Raw genomic sequence first — 12,629 nt, forward strand, 5'->3', positions numbered from 1 at the left:
CTCTTGACCGCCTCTGGACTGCTCACATCTTGGCCCCCCCCCTGCCCTGGGACTTGCTCTGTGCTGTTGGTGCCTCGGCGGTGAGGCCTGGCCCCGCATCGACTCTGGGCCCCAGATTGGTGCTACTGGAGGCTCTCGGCGTGGGCCCTCGGCAGGGACCCCCCTCTATGACCTATCCGGCCGCCATCTAGGGACCCTAGCGCACTGGCCTTTCTCTGGGCCCTGCCTAATTCCCGGTGACTACGCCTCCCCCCTGGCTGGGCCTCAGATCTTCATCGGGGGCAGGGCAGGGAACACAGGGCACTGTGCTGTGGGGGCTGTATGAGAGACCCACCCGTCTGGAGCTTCACATGGCACCGACCATTGGGCCCCCAACGTCTTGCATTCCGGCGTGGCCTGAGCTCTGCTGACGGGGCCGCGGAGGGGGGGGGACTGCCTTACCTCTGGACGCCTCTACCTGGGGGCATCAGCGACTCTTGATCCCACACTGGGGTGCGCGGAGCGCCGCTGGCTTGGGCCTCATTCGGGGGCGCAGCATTGACCATCTTAGGCCTTACCGGAGCACAGAGGGCCCATTCAACGCTACACTGGGCGACCACGCTGGACTGTGCCGGTGAGTGCCCGAGCTGTGCTGCTACCTCCCTACGCCCCAGAAGAAGAGGTGGAATCCTCGTGTTCTCGCTCTGGAGTCACACTTCTGGTCCCTAGAGGCCCCCCGGGACACTCACATGGAGGTGCGCTTTCGCGGAGGGCTGCTCTCAACATTGAGACTACCCCCCTGACAAAACTCCCAGGCATTACAACTGACTAGCCTTACTCTGTACCCTGGGCTCGGGGAGATAGTCGGTGGAACACCGGGGGGATCCCGCAACACTGCCCCTTAGCCACCTACGTGCTGCCTTGTCCCGGCTGGCTGGACCCTCTACTTGTTCTTTTTCCACAGGATCGGACGCCCTCCCGCCCTTTGGCTGCACAGCCCCCGCTAGACCTCCTGCTTGTGGCATGGGACTCTGAGGGGCCATGACTCGCTCATGAACCGGAAAAGAACACTCTGCGCCTCCTAAAGACAACCCGGTCACAGCTTTGTGGAACAAACCTGGGCCTGCTCCAGCAGCAGACATGGCGTCACCGACGGGAGGGTCTTCAGACCCCGTCACCCAGTCCTTCATGGCCACCTTTATGCAGGAGCTTAAGTCTGAAATCGGCTCCCTACGAACCGAGGTTCAGGCCTGCGTCAAGGAGCTCCGGCGGGATGTCACGGAACTCGGAGGAAGAGTACATGACCTCGAAAGGACAGTTGACGCCCGCTTGGAGGACCAGGAACGCCTGTGGCAGCGTTTGACCACCTTCGAGGAGGAGCACATCGAACTGCAGATCAAGCAGGAGGACCTGGAAAATAAGGGGCACCGCAATAATCTGCGCATACGGGGGTCCCGGCCAGGGCAGAAGGCTCGGACATTATGAACTTCGTAGCGGAACTGCCTCAAGACATTATAGGTGACGAGGATGCGTCTCCCCTGGCCCTGGAACGTGCCCATAGTGTGTCTGGAACTCCTAGTCGCCCTGGACTCCTGCCTGACATCCTGACACGGGTCCATTTCTTCACTGAGAAAGAGGCCATCCTCAAAGCAGCACGGGACAAGGCTGAACTCACCTATAAGGATACCCCTATCCAACTGTTCCAGGACCTAGCGCCCGCGACGCTTCACCGCTGCAGGGCTTTTCGACCAATTACCGACAAGCTACAAGAGTTGGGCATTCGCTACCAATGTGGTCACCCGTTTGCTCTGATCTTTCAGTGGGAATCAAGACGCCGGGTCATGAGATCCTTCAGAGAGGCAGCTCAACTGCTCCAGATTCCGGACACGCCACCTGCTAGTCCCGTGCGCTTTCCCCCTCTGAGCCGCGAACCGGCAAAACCTCAGTGGACTCAGGTACACCGCCCCGGACGTCAGTGCCATAGGAACATTTGCACCTCTTCCCAGGAGAAGCAAGATATTATCCAGCATATCTGTTCCCTGGAGGGTTGCCAATCACCTTCGGGTTCCCAGTCTTCTGTAAAATGACAGTTAAAACACTCCTACTGATGCCCTGCTTTATAGATCCACTTGGTCTCAAGAACTAACCCCTTGCAGGGGTTGAGCAGACACCCCACTTCCTTAACATCATCTGGTTGATGCGACCGCATCAAGCCTGATCGGCATCCCGACTGCGGCACCGGACTGAGTTCCTTGAAGGCGACGCTGATCTTTAACAACCCGCCTCCACTTCTATTCCTTAGAGAGTGACATTTCCGAATGGCTTGTGCCTATGTGCCTGCTTTCTCCCTGAACTGGAATAGACCTCGTTGGCCGTTGTTCTTTTTTTAATGCTGTATTTCTCCTTTTCTCTGACTTCTCTTTTATCAGTACTTTTCTCTCCAACCTCTCTTCCTCCCCTGTCTTTCCCTATCACCGGTGGGGAAAGGGGGGGGGGGAGGGGTGTGTGGCTACGATTGTCATGGGGAATCTTACTGGGCGGATCAACCCTTTTACTGCCGAAATGTGTTAAGCTCGAGGCGATTGCCATTGCCTGGGTTTTACTAGTTTCAATTGGGACTGGGATGGGACGGGAGATCGCCACAATACCCCCAGCCACTACTCTACTGCTCATGAAGGCGCACACACGTTACACTGCCCCAATGACGTCCATTCATTGCCTGAAACTACTTTCCCTCAAAGTGAAGGGCCTTAACTCGCCCAACAAGCGCCGTCAGATTTGGCGATACCTACTCTTGCACAACCCCGACATCATATTTTTGCAGGAAACTCACCTTTTGAAGGAGGACGTCCCCCGAATGGCCCATCCACGATACCCTCTCCAGCACTGGGCATCGGCAACTACAAAAACATCGGGAGTGGCAATCTTATGTAGAGCAGGCATCTGCCAGGGGGACCCCAAGGTAATTCGTAGTAGGAATGGTAGGTTCCTTAATGTGGTGGTCAGGAGTGGACAGCAATCCCTCCCCCTATGCAACACTTATGCGCTGAACCAGGCCCAAGACTCTTATCTCCGAGGTTTGTTGCGGGAAGACTTAGCCCATGATGATCCTGGTCTCATTCTGGGGGGCGACTTTAATCTGGTATGGGAGGCGGGGCTAGACCGCAGCGAGATCACTTTCCATGGGACGGGGGCTATGTCCTCTACCATAAAGCAGCAGCTCAACGCTCTTGGTTTAACAGATGTGTGGCATTATCACTCCCCAGATATCAGAGATTACTAATATTACTCCCATATACACCGCTCCTACTCGCGCATAGATTATCTCTTTGTATCACACTCCCTTATCAAGGACACCCTTTCGGCGTCTATGTTGGCTATCTGTTTCAGACCACGCTCTTGTGGAACTCCTTATGCAGGACCATTCTTCTCGCCCACTCCGCTGCTCTCGATGGCGCTTTCCACCCCATATCCTTAGGGACCCGGTAGATGTTACTGAACTCCGGGAACCTATCACTTCCTATTTTGAGACTAGTGATCTCCCAGAGACCCCGTGCTCTGTGGTCCGGGATGCGTTTAAGGCCATGATCCGTGGTAATATCACCGCCATAGCTATTGCTAGGGCCCGGGAAGCTCACTTGTTCGAAGACAAACTCTCTCAGGACATAAAGGCACTTGAGCGACAGGACCAGTCGCGCCACTCAGCGCTCAACAAAAGGCGCCTAGCTATGCTCCGAGGCCAGCTCCGGTCTCATTCTACCGCGCTTTTCTCCCACAACTTAAGCCTCCTATGCTTTGCCTCTTCAACTCATTCTCTGACACGGTGGGGCCCTCAACGGATATGGCCATGGCTGAAATCGCTCTAATCCCCAAGCCAGGCAAAGACCATGCGCTTTGCTCCTCCTTTCGCCCCATAGCACTCCTAAATACAGATCTCAAACTCTTCACTAAAATACTAGCTAAGTGCCTTGCCTTACATCTCCCGGGGTTCATAGAGCCGGATCAGGTGGGCTTTATCCATCAACGTCAGGGGGCGGACAACGTGCGGTGGGTTGTCCACTTAATCGGAAAGGCGCATCATTGGAAGATACCCTCTTGTCTATTAACTCTTGACGCTGCTAAAGCGTTTGATCGGGTGGATTGGGTCTTCCTTCGGGCGTTTCTACAGAAAATAGGGTTAGGCCCGCAGATGGTCACCAGAATTATGGCTCCCTACCTCTCCCCGTGGGCTCGGGTGCGGATCAATGGCCAGCTTACACAACCCATTACTATCAACAGGGGCACACAGCAGGGTTGTCCGCTGTCCCCACTTTTATTTGCCCTCGTAGTGGAACCCTTAGCCGCCATCATGATACGCAAGGCCCCTGACATTCACAGGATCACACTTGGGGGGGGGGTCTAGACCACAAAATAGCCTTGTTCGCTGATGACCTTCTTCTCACCCTTTCAAAACCGCAAACCTCTTTAGCAGCCCTACAAACGTTAATTTGCTCCTTTGAAAAAGTGTTGGGGCTTAAAATCAATCATGAGAAATCTTTGGCCCTTAACCTCACGGCCCTCCGGACGAGGTCACCATACTCAGATCCCTCGTCCCCTATCAGTGGGCCTCACACTCTAGCCGGTATCTGGGGCTCAATTTGACTCCCAATCTCGCCACATGGTCCCAGGCGAACTGGCAGGAGTGCAAAGCCTCAGTCGTAGCTGACCTGCGATCATGGAAATCCCTTCCCTTATCATGGCTAGGTCGCCTGCACACCGTTAAAATGTCCATCCTCCCTAAGATACTCCACCTATTCCAAACGTTACCCACGCCTATACCGGAGCACCAGATCCAGTGCCTACAGCGTGAACCCACTGTGAGAAGTTGGCCTGATATATCATGTCACTAGTTCTAGTGTACACCTTGTATCAGTCCAAACAACCCTTATGGTGATTGGTTGTAAAGTCAACCTTATAGACCAGCTATCCTAGTGGTAGAATGGACAAGAGCAGTCTTAGGCTAAACTCTGTATGGCATGTGAAGCCAGCTGTTATACCATTTGCAATCCCTTGAATACCAAATGAAAGGACACCACAACAGATATATATAAAAATAGAATGTATTTATTCTAGTCAAAATACCCTCAGCAGTCTTTATGAGATTCGAGGTAAGTACAACACAGTCTTAATTAAGCATACAGAAGTCACACAGGTAAGTAATACAGTTAGGCCCTAGGGGCCACGCAAACCATATACTAAGTAAGTGGTATAAGAACCACGGTCACAAACAGGTTAGGCCTAGGCCTAGGGAATCGCTGGGGCTACACTATACTACCAATTGCTAGGAAGTGGGAGGCCCACGGGATTCAGGTGCAGAGTGGAAACACTCACGCGTAATGCGTAAAAGTCGATAGAAATAGTAATGTTTAGAATTTAAGAGTTTTATGACACTTCGGAAGGAACTAGGAGTTAGAGACTTGGAAACTAGACACTAGGATAGTCAATACCCTTGTGAGCACTGGAGTACTCAAGTTACCTAGCCCACGGGCTACGGGTGCATAGGTGTGAACTTGCGTCGGGTTTCGTCGTTGACTCCTATGGATGCCTGAAGAAAAGATGCTGACAGGCAGTCAGTGAAGAGTGTCCAGTGGATTCCAAGGATGGAATCAAGAAGAAGGATACCTGCAAGCAGAGGGGACAGAATCTAGGTCACCAGCCAGGAACCAGGCGATGTGAAGATGCAGGTGAAGAGGTGAAGCTTGTCGCAGCAGCCACGGGTACCAGGAGGCGTCTAGGACGACCAGAACCAGGAGCCGAGCTGCCCCACGAAGGTTCTTGCTGTCGGCGGCGTCGATGTCGAGTTTGGACACAACAAGCCTTGGCAAGCGCAACCTACTCAGGATGAAGGATTCACTTCTGTTGCAGACCAGGAAGGCCTGGGGTGCTTCTCTTTCACAGGGACGCAAGGGCCAGTCTGGAGGAGCCAAACCAGCAGTGAAAAGTCAAAGGTTCGTCGTCGCAGAGGTCACTAGCCAATGGGCAAGCAACCGGACAGACGCGTCGAGCAGGAAAATGCAGAAGGGCCCCACGCAGAACTCGTGGAGTGTGGAGGGCTGATCTCCGGTGCAGATGGTGCTCGGGGTTGGGGCTTCTCAATCCCCAGAGCACAACTTCGAGGATGCCTCACAAGCTGCGCTGGAAGCTAGTAGCCAATTTTCCCAGGTAGCCGGTCCCACGTCTCTCGTCGCCTCCACGGATCTCAGCTTCGTTGTGGATGTGGATCAGGGTCGGAGAAATCTGGAAGTCAAGGCGCTGGTCGGGCTCTGCAGTCGGTTCCTCGTAGAACTTAGGCAAAGCAAACGGCAGGTCGCTTGATGGTGCCTGTTTGCACAGGGTGGCCACTCCTTGGCCACAAGGGAGATTCTTCAATCTTCTTCCGTAGTCGAATGTCGAAGGTCCAGAGTTTCTGTTCAAGTTGCAGGTTTTCAGGATAATCTAAAGTCCTAAGGACCCAGCTCCCACTCTTATACTAATCTGGGGGGCTGATTTACCTGCTAGGTCCCTCCTATGGGTGGGACCAGGGAGGGGGGTGGTTACACCCCCTTCCCTTTGTCCAGTTTCGCGCCAGGACTGGGGCTGGAGTGCCCCAGCACCGGTTTGAACCGGACTATGCATGGGACACCTTGTGTGCCCCAGGCAGTCTCTCATTTCATTCATCCCTCCCTGCCCCAATACACTAAGTCCTGTCTAGGGTGGTGCTAGCACCTCCCAAGGCAGGAAACCTATTGTCCAAGCCTCCCTCGCTGAAAGGACTCCCAGCAGCAGGAGGTCAGACTTGTGTCTGTGGCAGCAGCATCCATTTGTGATGCTGGGGCTCTGGTTAACTTTAACCGGGTAGTAGGATTTTAACATGTCTTCTCCCTCTAGAAGGGGGGAATACTATCCTCATCACCAGAAACGGTGTGGGGGTAGTATTCCACAGTGTTAGACACCTTACACGACATGTTTCGATAAAGCCAAACCATAGTTACCATAACCGCGAGGATTATAAGGCACTTTAAGAGTATATGGTAGGCAATATCATAGAACAGCTATAAGGAAATGGTTCTAAAAGCTGCAGACAGGCTCAGCTCATGCTAGAGCACCATATCACATGTTACCAAGCACTCTGCCTTCAGGATTGTTAAGGCCTGCCATAGGAGTGACTGATAGGTTACCCATGTGTCTATATATAAGGTAGGTATAGGAATACTATGCCTAAGCAAGGGGTGATTACACAACCTTGCCCCAGCTGAGTGATCAGCCAGTTGTGTCATAATGGAAGGCCAGCCAGGGGTGGCATAATACACGCTGCAGCCCCTGGTAGGCCTAGGGTACACCTTGGCCCTGGGTACCCAAGGTACACTGTACAGGGACCTATAAGGTGATCCTTACCAATTGGGTTATGTACCTAAAGTACATAGCATGAATTTAGAGAGAGAACAGCTTGGCTGTGGGTCTGATTAGCAGGCCCACAGCCACATCTAAGTCGAAAACCAGTGAAGCAAAAGCAACAAGAATTGGCATAGCCAATAGGTCTCGCCTTTGGGACCTTGTAAGTGTTTAGCCATGCAACAGTTGTTGTTGCACCAAAGAAATTGTGCTGCATAAATAAATACTTATAAGGTCCCAAAAGCGAGATCTAATGGCTATGCCAATGCTTTTTCTTTGTAAAGAAATAGATGCTTGTTTCTATTTCTTTACCTTTGGTATAATCGCAGCACCGGCGCTTTATTTTTAACATTAAAAGTAAAGCGCCGGTGCCGCGGTTATACCAAAGGTAAAGAAATAGAAACTGTGAGAAGTTGGCCTGATATATAGTGTTCACTATTCTAGTGATCACTGTGTATCATACCAAACGAACCTTATTGATGATTGGTTGTAAGTCAACCTTATAGACCAGCTATCCTAGTAGCATGGACAAGAGCAGTCTTTAGGCTAAACTCTAGAGGGCGTGTTAAGCCAGCTGTTTTACCACCACATTTACCCTTTGAACACCAAGTGAAAGGACACCACACAAGTTGTTATGAAAATAAAGGATATTTATTTCTAACAAGACTACCCTGGCTCTTTATGAGTCAGGGAGCTAAGCACAATACAAAACTCTTATGAAAATACTTCAGTTGCACAATTTACACAAATGCCCGAGGGGCACGAAAAACCATATACACTAAAAGTGGAATGCGAATGGTTAGAGAGTCTAAAGTTACTGATTCCGGAGAAATCCGATCAGTGGGACTAAACGAAAAAGGAGCTGGACACTTGTAGAGCGAACCTGTGATGGAGCACCGAAATGCTCGAGTTACCTAGCCCAGAGGCTGCGGCTGCGTGGGGTTCAGCAAGATGTCGGGAGTCCTCGTAGTCTCAGGAGCCTGAAAGAAGAAGTTGCTGGCAGGCGACCAGTGTCGATATTCGGAGGGATCCAAGCCTGGATCGGTGATGGAGATGACCTGAAAGCAGAGGGGACTCAGTTCTTAATCACTAGCCAGTGATTGAGTTGGCACCAGGATGGCACCGGAGGTAGTCACCGCGATCAGGTGAGTGGGTGACGCTGGACTCTGCTGTCCCTCGATGCAGGAGGCGTTGTCGGCGACCAGGCAGAAGGGGCGAGCTGTCCCACGAAGGTGTCTGCTGTCGGCGATGCTGGACCCAGGATTGGGGCAACAACCCTTGGCAAAGGCAAGCCCACGCGGTGGAGTCAAGATGGCGTCTGGAGTGGACCAGGGGGGTCCGGGGTGCTCCTCTGTTGGAGGAGAGCCAAGGCCAGTCTGGAGCAACCAGACCAGCGGCGGAAATGTCGTGGTGCGTCGTTAGGAGGGCCACTAGCCAACGGGCAACTGACCGAACAACGCGGTGAGCGGCAAAGAGCAGAAGGGCACCCACGCAGATCTCGGGGATGCTGGGAGGCTGGTCTTCGGTGCTGGAGCTGCTCAGGGTTGGGGCTTCTCAAACCCCAGGAGCACTCACTCGAGGGTCCCTCGGTGGTTGTGCTAGGAAAGCGCCGTGCAGGTTCTGATGATGGCCGGTCCCGCAGGTCTCGTCACACCCACGAATCTCAGCTGGGCTGATGATGCAGGTAGAGGTCAGAGATGGCAGGGAATCCGGGTCTCGTCGAGCTGGTCAGTCTGGATCCGGAGGATGGACGTGCAGCAAACCGCAAGCGCTTAGGTGGTGCCTGCTGGTGCAGGGTGGCTACTCCTTAGCCACAAGGGAGAGTCTTCAGAAAAAGTCAAGAGTTCCTTTCATGGAAAGTAGTTCAAGATTCAGAATTATCCAATTTGGGAAGGGGGCCCGCTCCTACCTTTATCCTAAGAAAAGGGCCTGGCCCGTGACTAGGTCCTGCCTATGGGTGGGACCAGGGGGGGGGGTGGTTACACCCCTCTCCTTTGTCCGGTCTCTCCCCAGCTCAGAGGCTGGGGTGCCCCTGGAACTGGTTCGAGCCGGCCTATGCACAGTGAGCACCGGGGTGCCACTTGCAGTCACCTTCCTCTCAGCCTTGCCTACCTGGGATACACAAAACCCTGTCTGGGATGGCGCGGGCACCGCCCCCGACAGGAAACCCTTTGTCCAAGCTCTCCCCGCTGGAAGGACTCCCAGCAGCAGGAGGTCAGACTTGTGTCTGTGGTGGCAGCATCCATTTTGTGATGCTGAGGCTCGAGTCAACTTTAACCGGGGTTCACAGTTACATGCATGTCGTGTCCCTCTAGAAGGGTGGAATGCTAACCCAGTCGCCAGAATTGGCGAGGGGTTAGTATCCCAATTCGTATGACACCTTACTCGACATGCTTGGATAATGCGATACCAAAGTTAGCAAATAACCGCGAGGATTATACTGCACTTTAAGAGTATATGGTACGCGTTATCCTGGAACAGCTATTAGGACTTGGTTCCGCAAGCTGCAGACGGCTCGGCTCATGCCAGAGCGCCACCTCACATAATTCCAAGCACTCTGCCTTCAGGATTGATAATGCCTGCCATAGGAGTGACTGATAGGAATACATGTGTCCATTTTAGGGTTAGATATAGGAATACTAGATCTAAAGCAAAGGGTGATTACACCACCTTGCCCCAGCCGCCGTGCAGCCAGTTGTGTCAGATTTGGGTGGCCAGCCAGGGGTGGCATAATACATGCTGCAGCCCCTGGTAGGCCCTGGGTACACCTAGGCCCTGGATACCTAAGGTATGCTGATACAGGGACTGATAAGGTGGCCTAGTTCCAATTAGTAAATGCACCTAAGGTACATGTGTCACTTTAGAGAGAGAACAGCTAGGCTGTGGGTCTGATTAGCAGGCCCACAGCCAGGAAAAGTCGTAAACCAATGAAGCAAAAAGCAAAAATCTGGGGTGATCATAGGATTGCAGACCCTACTCTCCTACAGAAACAAGCATCTATTTCTTTACTTTTGCTATAATCGCGGCACCGGCGCTTTATTCTTAACACTAAAAGTAAAGCGCCAGTGCCCGATTATAGCAAAAGTAAAGAAATAGAAACAAGCATCTATTTCTTTACAAAGACGAGTGGCAGAAGAATGGGCTGGAAAAAGGGGAATAACAGGAAGAGGCAAAGAATGAAGGTGGAGATACTGGACTGTGAAACGAGGCAGGTGAGGACTGTTCTTCGCATATCTTGATGTAGCGCCTTCATGAAGTACAGTACCCGTGATGGAGACATATGGCGGCTGCACGCGTTCACGCGCACATGCACGCAGGCTTTAGGCCAGCGGCTGCAGCACTTTGAAAATCCCCTTACAAAAATTCAAGCAACAGCGCATGCGCTGTTCTAGGCTCGACCTAAAAAGTGGGGGTGAACATAGAAAGCAGACCCTACTCTCCTACACCCACTGCCTTTATATGGGGGGGGGGGAGGGAGGAAGCAAGCCGCGTTTCTCCAACAAAGTTCTTATGATGCCGCGAGACAGGGGAGGACTGGCTTGCCCTAACCTGTTAGAATACTATAGGGCATCACATCTCCGCTTTATCTCGGAGTGGATCGCATGGGAAAGTGAAAAAGTCTGGTTTCATATGGACAGGGCGGTGACCTGTCGACCCATTTGGGACCTTGCATGGCTTTCCCAGGACGCCCGCACCCGCAGTGCCTATATGGCGGTCCCTACCAAAACAGTGCTTGATATCTGGGACAAGTTAGCAACACGCAGAGGTTTAACAACCTTTCCGTCCCCCCACACCTCTATTGCTCGCTACTCTCATTTCCCACCTGCTCTTCACCTCCCTTACTGCGCTGACTGGACAGAGGGAGGGTGCCGGACGATTCGGGATCTTTTTTGGGGGGATGCTTTTAAAACTTTTGAACAGTGTAAAAGGGACTTCCACCTGTTGGAGGGAGCCAGATTCCAATACATTCAACTTCGGCACTAGGTTCAATCGTCTTCTCTAGCACGGGCAGCAGCCACCCGGCCCTTCACTCCATTTGAGCGGCTGGTCCGCTCCTTTGATAATTCTAGAGGGATTAACTCTCGTACATACCAAGTATCCATCGCTAATTGTCCAACATCCTTACCAATTGCAATGGCAGGCGGCCTTGGACACCGACATCACGCCCACCCAATGGGCACACTTGTGGCGCGATATCCCAAAGGTCTTCCATAGCATACCTCAACGGGAGTCTGCATATAAGGTTATGACTCAATTGTACTATACCCCCCATCGATTACATAAAATGTTCCACAACTCGTCTCCATTATGCTGGCGATGTGCCAAAGCCCCAGGGGATTTTCTACATGTTTGGTGGATGTGCCCACTCTTGACCATCTACTGGAAGGAGGTTCTTAGCCACATTAGACTGGTAATAGGGTTCTCATTGCCCGAGAACCCACTAGCGCTCGTCCTGGGCCTCCGGACAGTGAATCTGTGTGCTATGACTCGTAGCATCTGGCACCTTAGTCTCCACATGCTTGGGGCTGCCAAGCAAATCATTGCTCTTTAATGGAAAAAGGCTGAAATGCCCCCAATAAACCTCTGGTTCACCCGCCTGTGGCACACGATGGCCATGGAGCTCCTCACGGTGAGTTTAAAGCAGCAGGATACTAAATGCTGGTGGATTATCTCTGTAGACTGGAGAATGCCAGATTACAGCCCCTTAGGTTAAGGGCCTTGCGCCTCTTTGAAGATGCAATACAGCTACCAGACCCTGATAGGTTCTGGAAGGCAACAGATAGACACGCCTGGAGGTGCTTATGCACCCGACCATGGATGCCCCTACCCCGCTCCGGACGTAGGTGACCCAGATACCCTTCTACAGAAGCATGGAGATCGCCGCCGACCTTGCTCGACACAATGACGACAGCACCTTCAGAGTTAGGCGATGGTAGAGCATCCCCACATTAGTAGCCTCCCACACATGTCCAACTCCCTCCCCCCCTCCCACCTGCTTCCTTTTCTCGCTGTTTTCCTTCCTTCTTCCTTTACAATCTGGGTTTGGGGGGTGTTTGTAGTGTTTTTTGTTAGTAATTATGGTCCCCATGATTAGACGGACATGATGCGCCCCTTCAGCCAAAGGCATGGCTAGCTCGAATTTCGATATGCGATATGTAATATGTTCCTGGGTGGAGGCCTTCTGACTACTCAAGTTCTACAATCATAACTACAAGAGGTCTGAACTTGTTGACAGGTAC

The sequence above is a fragment of the Triturus cristatus genome, chromosome 3_2, assembly GCF_964204655.1.
Source record: "Triturus cristatus chromosome 3_2, aTriCri1.1, whole genome shotgun sequence".
Classification (NCBI taxonomy): Eukaryota; Metazoa; Chordata; class Amphibia; order Caudata; family Salamandridae; genus Triturus; species Triturus cristatus.